This window comes from Camelus ferus, chromosome 15 (assembly GCF_009834535.1).
Source record: "Camelus ferus isolate YT-003-E chromosome 15, BCGSAC_Cfer_1.0, whole genome shotgun sequence".
In the NCBI taxonomy this organism is placed as follows: Eukaryota; Metazoa; Chordata; class Mammalia; order Artiodactyla; family Camelidae; genus Camelus; species Camelus ferus.
In genome coordinates, this window is record NC_045710.1 from 1,280,164 (window position 1) to 1,293,361 (window position 13,198).

General features: G+C 51.3%; 1 protein-coding gene across 1 annotated transcript in view; it reads right to left on the reverse strand.

The window, feature by feature from the left end:
- Positions 1–13,198, reverse strand: part of MYT1L (myelin transcription factor 1 like) — a 333,949-nt gene that overhangs the window by 244,212 nt on the left and 76,539 nt on the right. Inside the window, 1 exon segment of the mRNA XM_032496947.1 lies at positions 4,146–4,241. The gene's annotated coding sequence lies outside the window, so the exon portion shown is untranslated.

Below are 13,198 nucleotides of genomic sequence, written 5' to 3' on the forward strand. Positions count from 1 at the left end.
GGGTGGGGCCAAGAGCAAAGATGGACGTTCGAGAAGGTGCCACGGAAGTAGGGTGTGTGAGGGGAAAGGCCGGTGGGTGGAGGGGTGAGTGCGTCTCACTGCACGTGATACAGTGACACACATGCTAGGAAATCGAGTGGAAGCAGTGGCATAAAGTGAAAAGTAAACACTCCTGCCACCTTTGGCAGAAAAAATACATGCACACCTTTGTTACACAAATGTCGAGACACAAGGAAAAAGAAAGTTCTGTCCCTCCCTTTCACCCTCAGTCACCTTCAGCAGAGGTCATTGCGAATCGGCTCTACGTTACAGACCTTCACTTGGCACAAAGGTGCGTTCATTCACGGACGAGACCAACAGCTGCTTCCCGGCGCAGCTCGAGCTGTGCTGAGGACTGGGAGCACGAGCAAGACAGCACCCCTGTGCTCGGGAGCCCCTGTCCTCTGGATGCCAAGCGGACACCAAAGAGCGTTGGGTAGAAGACGCTGAGGTGGAGAGGGAGGGCTCTGAACAGGTGCTACTACTAAGCCAGGAGTGGCGTCTCTGGATTGCTCGTGGACACACTGCCTGCCAGCTCCTCTCCCTTTCCAAGAGCTGCATCTTCCAAGAAACAGGGAGGGAGATTCACCTTAATCCTTTCTCACGCTAGTCCCCCGGCCCAGGAACGGGGCATCGCCTGGCCCTGCTGTTGCTCGGGGAGCTGCAGTCTGGAAGGGAATCGGGTGCATGTCTGAGACTTACGGGCAGCCCACTGCCTGTCTCAGACGCAGCACAGCTGCGTAAACGCTAAAATAGCTTCTGTGTTTCAATGACCGAATTTAGTGCTTTGCACGCTTTATATCTCGTTTAATCCTTACAGCACTTCTGTTAAGAACTTACTATGCCCATTTAACTGATGGGGAAACCGAGGCTCAGAGCCCAGGAGTTAAACAACTTCTCTAAAGTCACGCAGATCCTGCGGCATAATTGGGATCTGCTCCCTGGTCTGGAAGCCTGGCAGCTGCTCCTCAGATTCGGACATGGCGTCAAGCCGCTGTGGGCCCAGCTGGGCTCTCTTAACACTTAGGGTGTCATGCAGGCTGTGCTTCCTCAGCCTGGCTTTCTCCCGTTCAGATCTGCTCTGAAACAACTAGCTGTCAAAATGCGGCTTTAAAGGTACATGTATCCAAAAAAAAAATAATAATTTCAGTGGAAAGTATCAGTTAATGTCCTGCATTTTAACTAAGTGAGTTACACTACTAATTCACATCCCAAATAAGACAGAAAGGTTGAGACATTCACAAACTAGCCTTTTAGAAAAGAATCTACAGTGTATTCCAGGATTAACCCCTTTATCCGAAGCTTCTGTTGCAATTCAAAGTCATCCTTTTGTACTCAGCGTCTTAGTCCCTATGTTCCACTTGTGTGTACATGCAGTTTGGAGTTGCAGAGCATCTGGAGAAACAGACTGAGTGGGTCATATTTTACTGAAGTCCGCGGTGTCGCCCGGACCGAAGCCCCGCCCCTACCCCGGGGCCCTGGTGGCCGGCGTCCGCATCGCTGACCGGAGTCCGCGGCCCTGGAGGAGCCCCCCCTCGGCGCTGGGGCCTATCAGCACACGCAACTTCCCGTGCGCACAGGTGGAGCAACGCCTCTGGGCGCTGGTTTTCATCTGATCTTATTCTGACACCACGTTCAGGATGATTCAGGATGACTGCAGGGTGTTTCTTGGCAGGCAGGTTGGTAAAGGCAGAGTCGTTGGAAAATTTGCTACTTGCTCCTGTTTAGACCTCACGAGTTCCATGGGCCCGCCCTGCCTCCGCAGGTGTCTTGGCCGCCGTGGCTCCTGGCTGGGCCCCATCCCGGCTGCTCAGCGCCCACACCGGCCAAGCGCCAGCCAGGCTGGGAGCAACTTCCTGGGGCCATAATTGTAGACCCCACTGGGTGAGTTTGCAAGTAACAGTTTGAGGAAAGAGTGAGAGTTTTATTCTATTTTCCAAAAACGATGGGGGCTATTTAGGATGCTTCATTTAGATGTTCACCGCTGACTGGCAAACTGCCACCTGAGGGCCAGACCCCGCGCTGCGACCTCGCGGGTGAAGTCTTTCTGGAACACGGCCACGCGCACTCGTCCACAGGGAGTCCCGGCTGCTTTCTCGGGGAGGCCTCAGGGGAGACCAAGACACTTACTTGCCCGGACCCCAGCAAGGAGACGTGGGCCCTACCGGGTCTCAGCAATCTGACACCTCACACAGTCTCTCACAGGTGACCACGTGAAGGCCTGGCCTTCGTCCCGGGAGCTAGGGTTGTGGCACTGGAGTCTCCCCACGTCAAGGCACTGAGCCTTTTCCTTTAATCTACTGTTCTGTTTCCTCACCCGGGACCAAAGTGTTTACGGACATGCTTACAGCAGATATGTACTCATTATCCCCTCAGGGCCAAGCACGGGTCTTGGAAGGACAGGAGAATGGGTAAAAACACCCAGAAATCGGGTGTGAGCTGCACTCCCTGCCCCTGGTGCCACAGCGCCATCACCAGAGCCCGCGGGGGGACGGCAAGTGCGCGGTGACCATGGGGTGAGACCGTCGCAGGCGTGGTTGGGCTCTTGTAACTATTACCCGATCAACCTGGAGGCCCTCAGCTCATCGTCCCCCCAGAAGAGCCTACCGTCCCCAGGGCTGTGACAGACACACGGTGGGAGGACCGGCGGGCTGCGGCACCAGATGCGGGCCTGCTGGTACCTTGGAATGTTTCTCATCTATTCTGAACAAGTCCAACCGCCCACCTTGAGAATACACATCTCTCGAAATCAAATGCTCTGCCTCAAGTGAGACGCCTGCTCAAGGACAGGTTTGTCAGGCGTGAACGTGGCTTTTCCTTTGGACGCTGGCTCACGCACGTAGGGACGTGTGTGTGTTTAACTCTGACGAGAGCTGTATTCAGACGCTGCGCGGGACACCACGTGACCAGCCACCACTCAGACATGGGGCACGTAACCCGCGCCAGACATGTCCGTTCAGACCCACAGAACACAACCCGTTTATGACTAAAACTCAGCGAGGCTGGACGAAGCGATCGCCTGCACGTGTGGAAACAGCCACGTGTCAGAACTTTAACTACTTTAAAGTCAGCTTCCGGCTGAGCACTCAGTGTGCACGGTTTTTTTTTTTTTCTTTTTCCCCAAGCTCCAGGGAAATGACAAACATAATGGCTTCCCCAACCCCAAACAAGGAGTGGACGTCTTTGAAAAGTGACGGGATCCAGACAAGAGAATGACTGGAGCAGGTGTGACCCGCTGCGCCGGCTCCTAAAGCTCCCAAAGCCTGCGGCGCGCACAGCGCGGCTCGCGGCAGAGGCCGAGCCCTAGCTCCCACCCACGTGATGGCGAGCAACTCTGCCATCACACGGGCAAGCAGGGCAGCTGGCAGACAGAGAAATGACTGTGGCACAGTGAACCTGGAAAGGCCTCCTCGCATGGCGTCCTACGCAGGTACCGGCGCCCCAGAACCTTCCTGTTTCCCCCCAGCGAGCAGCCTGTGCCGGATGGGACCCTGCAGGTGGGTCTGGAGAAGACACCACCGGAGCTTCTGGTCCGTGTCCTGCCCACGGTCAGAGGCTGAGCTTTGCGGAGGTGGGAACTGAGTCACAGGACAGCCAAGCAGACGCCAGCCTGTGAGAGTCCCTAAAAATTGTGCTGCCTGGGCAGCGATCATCTGGTCTTTGCCGACCTCCCCCCAGCTCTCCAAGGCATAATTAGTGACCTTCTCTGACCAGCTACTTCTACAGCCGGTGTGGGGCTGGGGGCAATGATTCCGCCTTTCCATCCGAGGTCCCAGTGTCCCGTACTCCGCACCAGCAATCCCAGGACCCCTCACGGCGCCCAGAAGGCTTCAGGCTGGTCCCGCACTACACAGCTTTAATAGCAGAAACAATGAGCATTCACCTCATTTAACTGCAAATGGCTCTTTTTAGCATAAACTGTCTGTCTGGAGGGGATTTTTTAGCATAAACTGTCTGTCTGGAGGGGATGCAGCACAGGGTGCTGACTGCCTCCCAGAGGTCTGGAAGCAGCGGGAGGCCGAGATGGGAGGGCGTGCCAGCGGACGGTGGGGGCTTGGGGCGAGAGGACCCTTGTCCTCAGCCCCCAGGGAGCGGACGGCAGGTACCTGAAATCAGTCACCCGGGGTTGCTCTTTGGGTCCGACTTTCTCCCTCAGCCGGTCAGCGTTCCGAGATGCCCACTGGACGTGGCTTCACCATTTTCTGAAGGACAAGAAGATAACACAGCATGTAAGTACCTGGGTAGGGGGAGGACAGGAACCCACTTCTCTGTGAGCTTACACTTCCAGCGGGGACTTAGCTGTACAAACATGCAACTCCTCCCCAAGGAATGTGTTCGTGGTTTTACTCAGAAACACGGATAGGAAGGGTCATAACGGACAAGTAGAAGGTGCTTTTACATGTTTGGTTAAGTTACTTTGAAATCCAAGATATCTAAGAAGTTTAAATACATGTCTAGGTTTGAAGGTAAAACAAAGTGCACCTAATATTTAAATTAATCGATTGCCACCAATTTGTAAGATCAGTGCCCTGTTTAACACTTTGATGCAATTACGAAACAACTTGGCTAAGTCTGGAATACTTCAGATGTGTAACTATTTCCTAGAAATAACGTGATTTCATTCATAACAAAATACAGTCTGTTGATGACAAGGGTGTTTCTAAATGCCAGCTCACATCTATTTTAGGAGAACAATGAGAGACATTTTCTATATTAATGTCAATTTGGAATTTATCAGCGTTCTATCAAGACTTCTGCATGACTGTCTCAGTATTAGGAACTACTGACAAAAAACCAAGGTTATTTCAGAATAATCCTACTGTCAAGGAGAGAATGTATGTTGTTTAAGAAAAAAATGCTGGGTTGTTTTTTTTTTTTCTTATTAAGTCATATGAGCTGCTTATATATTCTGGAGATCAAGCCTTTGTCGGTTTCATTTGCAAATATTTTCTCCCGTTCTGTAGGTTGTCATTTTGTTTTACTTATGGTTTCCTTTGCTGTGCACAAGCTTGTAAGTTTAATTAGGCCCATTTGTTTATTCTTGCTTTTATTTCTATTGCTTGGGTAGACTGCCCTAGGAGAACACTGCTGAGATGTATGTGAGATAATGTTTTGCCTAAGTTTTCTTCTAGGAGGTTTATTGTATCTTGTCTTATGTTTAAGTCTTTGATCCATTTTGAGTTTATTTTTGTGTATGGTGTAAGGGAGTGTTCTAGCTTCACTGATTTGGGCAGAAGACCTAAATAAGCAATTCTCCAAGGAAGAAATACAAATGATCAATAGGAACATGAACAAATGCTCAATATCACTCATTATCAGAGAAAAGCAAATCAAAACTATGATGAGGTATCACCTCACACCAGTCAGAATGGCCATCATTCAAAAGTCAACAAATGACAAATGCTGGAGAGGCTGTGGAGAAAGGGAACCCTCCTACACTGCTGGTGGGAATGCAGTTTGGTGCAGCCACTGTGGAAAATAGTGTGGAGATTCCTCAAAAGACTAGGAATAGACTTACCATATGACCCAGGAATCCTGCTCCCAGGCATATATCCAGAAGGAACCCTTCTTCAAAATGACACCTGCACCCCAATGTTCATAGCAGCACTATTTACAATAGCCAAGACATGGAAACAGCCTAAATGTCCGTCAACAGATGACTGGATAAAGAAGATGTGGTATATTTATACAATGGAATACTATTCAGCCATAAAAACCGACACCATAACACCATTTGCAGCAACATGGATGCTCCTGGAGAATGTCATTCTAAGTGAAGTAAGCCAGAAAGAGAAAGAAAAATACCATATGAGGTCGTACAAATGTGGAATATAAAAAAAAAAAGAAAGAAAAAGAAAAAGACAAATGAACATAAATACAAAACAGAAACACACTCATAGACATAGAATACAAACTTGTGATTGCCAAGGGGGAAGTGGGGTGGGAAGGGACAGACTCGGAGTTCAAAATTTGTAGATACTGACAGGCATAAGTAGAATAGATAAACAAGACTATACTGTACAGCACAGGGAAATATATACAAGATCTTGTGGTCGCTCACAGTGAAAAAGAATGCAACAATGAATATATGTATGTTCATGTAAAACTGAAAAATTGTGCTCTACACTGGAAATTGACACAACATTGTAAATTGACTATAACTCAATAAAATAAAATTATAAATAAATACATAAATAAACCTAATTACCCCCCAAAGGAAAAAAATTGATCATACACAAATGCATAAATAAATACAGGATGAAAATCTTGGGGAAAGAAAAAGAAAGAAAGGCTGAACCAGAGTATCGGGCAGTGGAGAGAGCCGGGTGTCTCAGCTGCCGAAGCTCTTGTTTCTGGAGCAAACCTCCAGGTCCAGAGATGCTCATTAAACCAAGCCTCAGCAGAGGTAGTGTTAATGGGCAGCAGTGAAGTGTGTCAGCAAACGAAGAGACCCTGAGGGGCTCCATGTGGCACCGACAACCACAGCCCCCATTACTGTAAATCCTCTAAAATACTCCACCCCCGCTTCCTGCAAGGAACCTCAAAGTAGAGGAAACACTCAGGCTGCTTTGCAAGCGGGATTTGAAGTAAGACAGCACACAGCTTCCTATGAAACACACAGGCAGCCTATGAAATGCAACCGTAACAGATTTTATTACTTTCCCTAAGAAGACCCAAACACATAAGGAACGGAACAATTCAAAAAATACACACCGGAGCTAGAAAGGTTCTACATTTACCCTGAAAAATCAAGTTTGAAAAGTAGCATGAGAATGGGCACACTTTCTGTGCATCTGCATCTAGGATCGCTCATTTGGAGTTACTTTGTAGCTTTTTTTATTGAAGCAGAGTTGCTCTACCATGTTGTGTTAGTTTCTGGTGTGCAGCACAGTGATCCAGTCACACATCTATGTTCTTTTTCATCGCAGGTTATCTCAAGCTATTGAATATAGTTTCCTGTGCTGTACAGTAGGACCCTGGTATCTATTTTGTATGTAGCAGTTTTTATCTGCTAATTCCAAATTTTAATCTATTATGCTTTCAACAAAAATTACGATTTATGGTTTAATTTAGAGCAGAATACAGCCACTGAGACTGAAAAGTCCTGAGGACAGCATGTTTTGTGGCCATTTTCTGTCTGCTCACATGCATACGCACACGTGCTAGAAATGCAAGAAACTCTTCTCAGCCCTGGGGATTCTCTCGTGGACAGTGCGGTTTGGAAACTTAACTCTTATGTGACAGGAAATGTCCCCACTCATCCTCACGTCAGCCTCGGTCCCACACTCTGACCCCCCGCGCTCGGAGTCAGAGCCCAGTCCTTGCGAGACAGAGGCGTATGTGCACCCCCCGGGGGTGCCAGTCTGGAGCTACGGCTGGTGAAGGTGGCGTCACTGCATCGGCCCCCGTTGTTTTAGCCCTGAAACCCGACCTTGCTTTCTCCTCCAGATTCTGTTAAGGAGGTTACGTACAGACTTGACACGATTGATTTTGAAATCATTATATAGTGGCTTAAAACCAGAACTACTCTTTTTTCGAACTATTATTAAATACATGGTCTCCCAAGTTCATGCATTATTACTAGATTAGTAAGACCCTCCCTTAGGCAGCACTGGTGGGAACATTTTTGGGATCATGAGCCTCTCTGAAGTTCAGTTCTCTGACAATGATGGGGCTGGACTACAAATGTGAGATATTTCCTTTAGCTCCAAATACCAAAAAGCCGAGAGCGCCCAGTGCTGTGGCGCTGAGGGTGAGCTCCCCGCCAGTGGGCAATGTGCATGGGCGGTGTGCACGGGCAGTGTGCCCCACCACCTTGTGAACGCTCAGCTCTCCTCTGTGTTTGTTTATATGCCAGGTGTGCTTTTAGTTTTTTTAAATTTTATTTTTTATTGACGTGTAGTTGATTTACGACGTTAGTTTCAGGTGTACAGCCAAGCGATTCAGTTATACATACATACACACATGTATTTTCAGAGTCTTTTCCATTAGAAGTTGTTACAAGAAATTGAATATCGTTCCCTGTGCTACACAGTAGGTCCTTGTTGTTTATTTATTTCATGTATAGTAGTGTGTGTCTATTAATCCCAAAGTCCTAGTTTATCTCTCCCCACCATTTGGTAACCGGAATTTATTTTCTATGTCTGTGAATCTGTTTTTGGTTTGTAAATAGAATCTGTATAATTTTCTTTTAGATTCCACATATAAGTGATGTCATATGATGTTTGTCCTTCTCTGTCTGACTTACTTCATTTAGAATGACCATCTCCAGGTCCATCCATGTTGCTGCAAATGGCATTATTTCATTCTTTTTTATGGCTGAGTAGTATTCCGTTGTATAAATATACCACGGCTCCTTTATCCATTCACCTGCTGGTGGACAGATTTAGGTGGCTTCTGTGCCTTGTCTACTGTATATAGTGCTGCTGTAAACACTGGGGTGAACGTATCTTTTCAAATTAGTTTTCTCTGGATGGATGCCCAGGACTGGGATTTCTGGATTGTATGGCAAATCTATGTTTAGTTTTTTGAGGCATCTCCAGTTTTCCATAATGACTGCACCAAACTACCTTCCCACCAGCAGTGCAGGTGAATGTGGGCTAAGTGACACTAGGAATTCCTCTACGAATGCCTTTTTTCCCAGAAGGGCTCCTGGGGCCGGCAGGACCCCGCTGGAGATGGGGGCAGTGTCGTCTGTCTGCTCCACGCTCTGCCCCGCTGGCCCCGGGGCAGGAGGGCTGGCTCCCGGTGACCCGCCCGGCCTGCGTTGGCACGCGGAACTGTGGACGTCACCTCCCCGCTGTCAGTGCTTTCCCGAGGGCCTTGCAGTCAGAGGGACTTCTGATTGACTAAACTCTGCTCAGAGGGCACCAGCGTGCGCCCTCCCAGCAGCCTGAGTCACTGCCGTGGGCTCCTCTGCCGTGGGCTCATCTGCCGACGGCAGCGTTTCTGGCTTATTTTTTCCGTCCCTAAAAGTTCTCTGGGAGATTGGCTAAAAGATGAGGGACATGTTTTGACAGTGCCTCTTCCTCAGACGTCTAACACTGAGCCCCAAGAGCCAGACAGCCCCGCCCCGCTCGGCTGGAAGGAGACCCTCCCCGGGGAGCTGACTGGGCGCCTCAGGCGGGCCTCCCGGACGGCATCCAAGGCCCCTGACCGGCCGTGCTGCTCCTGCCCCCTGCCCCCGGGCTGTCTGGATGGGGAGATGCTCCCGAAGGCTTCTGTGCAGCTCGGCGGGCACCTCAGGGACGCACCATGGCATGTCACAACCCCATGCTGGGGGTCCCGGCCCTCGCCCTCACCTGGTCTCCACCGGTGCCCCATGAGCAGCGTGGACGCCGGGTGCCCTGCTCAGAGACCGGGTAGGGATGACGCGTTGCGTGTCTGCAGGGGGTCCCTGTCCCTCTCTCCTGCTTCCCTAGAGGGGGCTTTCCCTGGTCCTTCAGGGCCACTCCCTGCAAGCGAGCTTCATTTCAGACTGTGCTCACGAGGGGATAACTCGGCTCCTGCTTGTCTGGGGAAGCGAGAAGACGTCCACTTCCGGTTTTTCAGAGTAAAGAGAAATGAGCCTTTCACGAGGCTGAGATGACAAGGAAGATGAGGAAGAGGAAATGTGCACTAAGGGAAGAGGATGAGTGAGGATGCCTTAGGAGAAATGACAGAAGTCGGGAGAAAGGGTGCAGACGTCGAGGCCACTCTTTCAGTACACACAGGTTTCTTGTGTGTGTGTCTCGCATCTAACCCAGCACACGTTTCTCCGAAGACTTCCATCGCCTAGAGGGCTGGGATGCATTTCTGACAGTTAAGAAGGTCCGCTCTCCGCCCCGGACCTGGACTTCCCAGGCTCATGTTCCTCCGAGATCAGCTGCGCGGTATCTGCCCTTAGAGCGCGACCTTCAGCTGAACCTGTCGGCCAGGGGCCGTCGATCCCAGCCGATTCCCGAGCAACATGGAAGTGCCCCAGTAAACGCAATTGCAGTCTGGGGCCTTTGCAGATAACACATCACCCACGTGATGGAGGCCGCAGCCTCCTCCTGTCACTGGCCACCCCCAAGCCTGGACCAAGAGCTACAGCAAGCAGTTCGTGGTTCTCAAAACTAACCATGTTTCCCACGGTGGGCTTGCAGGGAGAGCTGGCAGGACCCGAACCAGGGGAGAGGACCTGGAGGCTGCAGCCTGCCGGGGTGACGGGCAGGGGAGCCGACCCTGCCGGCTTGTGAGGAGCCGGGCAGTGTGATGAGCTTCGACACGCAGCTCCAGCCTAACCACCCCCGCTCCTGGTGTCCCCCAGACACGTTCTGGTCACGCAGCTCCAGCCTAACCACCCCCGCTCCTGGTGTCCCCCAGACACGTTCGGTCACGCAGCTCCAGCCTAACCACCCCCATTCCTGGTGACCCCCAGACACGTTCTGGTCACGCAGCTCCAGCCTAACCACCCCCATTCCTGGTGACCCCCAGACACGTTCTGGTCACGCAGCTCCAGCCTAACCACCCCCATTCCTGGTGACCCCCAGACACGTTCTGGTCACGCAGCTCCAGCCTAACCACCCCCACTCCTGGTGTCCCCCAGACACGTTCGGTCACGCAGCTCCAGCCTAACCACCCCGCTCCTGGTGACCCCCAGACACGTTCGGTCACGCAGCTCCAGCCTAACCACCCCCGCTCCTGGTGACCTCCAGACACGTTCGGTCACGCAGGCTCCAGCCTAACCACCCCCATTCCTGGTGTCCCCCAGACACGTTCGGTCACGCAGCTCCAGCCTAACCACCCCCATTCCTGGTGTCCCCCAGACACGTTCGGTCACGCAGCTCCAGCCTAACCACCCCCGCTCCTGGTGTCCCCTAGACACGTTCCGGTCCCATGCACACAGAGATGCAGTTCAATGCTGTATTGTGTATATTCAAAAATGAAAACCCGTCGGTGGTGGACCGGTCAGATCACTGTCATAGACAATCGAGCCTATGTGTGTTGACCGGCCAAGGCCACCGCGAGGCAGAGCAAAGTGATACAGGAGCCGTCTCAGAGCAGCAGGTGCAGCTCACCCCATCCACGCACAACAGTGCGAGTCAAGGGCCTGGTTACAGACTTTATGTTCCAACATGGACACATGTCGTACGTTCACATGTGGACACTGGTCACAGCGTGGACGAGCGTTCAGAGTGGGCACAGACCCAATGGCTAACAGGGATTATCTTTGGGAAAAGCAGTGGACTTTGAGGACTAAGAAGGACTTTCACCTTTTGATTTGAGTAATTCTGTTTAATGCTTTGCTGCCAAAGCAAACTGATGTCACATTTTACGTAACCAAAAACTAGAAGAAAATGATGATTATTTCATCAATTATGATTTTCAAAAGTTATGTATCAATTGCTGTAAAATGATGAACAGACTCAGGTTAAAAAATTACGCTTCCAAAGTCACACAGTAACTACCAGCAACTAGCACCCTCCGCAAACCCAGCCTGCTCGCCCCTCGCAGCACACGTCTCTGGCTGTTTCTGCACCAATAAACAAGGCCACAAGCAAATCACATTTAGTCCAATTAGATCATTCTAGCCCATTAGGGGAATTCTTCCAGATTAAGCAAAATAATACAGAAAAGCAATTAAACACGGAGACAATTAAAACAAAGGCCGTCGGGGCTGTGTCAGGAAGGAGGGGCTGCTCTGACCGCGGCGCCCGGGCCCCAGGGCGGGGCCAGGGGGACCCCTGCAGCCTCGGCCACCATGCAAGTCAGCTGCAAGCCTGCGGCCACTCGTGGGGACTGTCAATTTATCGCCAAAGGTACAACGGCTCTTGGCCTCACCGGACACAACTGAACGTAGCCTTGTTGATCACTTAGCCCCTCCATTTTCGGAAGGGACCCTGAAATCTATAAGCTGAGTTGTCAGCCCAGAATTACATGGGAATAGTCCGGGGTCCAGGACAGGCCCCCACTCACAGAAACTGTCTTAGGGAAATCTAAGAATGTGTTTCTGTTAATCTTATCAGCAACGCAGGCTTAGTGTTCAGGGCACCTGGACAAGCTGCTTGTGCGGCAGGTACGCAGGGACCAGCTCCACCACAGAGCAGGCTTCACATCCCTCAGTGTCACTTGTCAGGAGACCTCGGGGGTGAATTCGGGAAACTGGGACCGAACCCTCACGTGCACAGCCCCGCAGGCCGCTGGAGGATTTCGCCCCAGCACGGGTTACGTCCGTCCCCCAAGGTTTTCAGGCTTGTGTCTGCTGCCCACCAGGGAAACAGGAGGTGGTACTGAAATCAAATCTTCCCAAGAGGCCAAGCCCCCGTAACCCCCAGGCACGGGGCTCCCAGACATCAGCCCACCTCGGCTTGTCTCCTCGGAACCCCCGGCTCCACATCCCAGTCACCACCAGCTCCTCCTCCAACCTGCGCCTCCTCCCGCCGTGTGCAAAGATCCCTGACCTTGGCTTCCATCACGTCAGACCACTGCTCCGTCACAAGTCTGCTCGACAGCCACAACAGCTCTTGTCATAGCGTCCGACACGCGTGTCCTGACTCAAAGTCAGAAGCGCTTCACGCACAAACGCGTAGATTCTGTCCATTTCTCAGGTGAGGACAGTGGACTTCAGTCTGCGAGAGCTGCTGTTCCTGTTATAAAAGATGGTACGTTCCCTGAAGGCAGGGATCGCGTCGTTCATCTGTGAATCACCAGGGGTCAGAAGAGAGGGGATTCGTGAAGTGAATGAATTTTAATGACAACAGAAGTAAGTAGGCTGTGGGCTTGTGGTGACACCAGGAGACGGTTCTATCCTGTGACCTCCTCATGTTTACACAGCAAGCACTCAGCACGTATTACATACGCCTGAACCGTCTCCTGATCAGTTGGGAAAACACAAGCCATTTGTCTTAATCTGAGCTGCTGTAACAAAACACCGTAAGGGGCGGGGAGGCTACCAACACCAGAAGCTTATTTCCCACGCCCCGGAGGCCGGAAGGCTGGGATCGGGGTGCAGCACTGGGTGAGGGCGTCTCTGACTTGCAGACTCTTCCCTGTGTCCTTGAGGGACGGAAGGGGCCGGGAGCTCTCTGGGGTCTCCCATCGGGGCACTTTAATCCCATTATAAAGGCTACATGCTCATGACCTCATCACCTTCCAAAGGTGATGCCATCACCTCGGGGGTTAGGATTTCAACCCA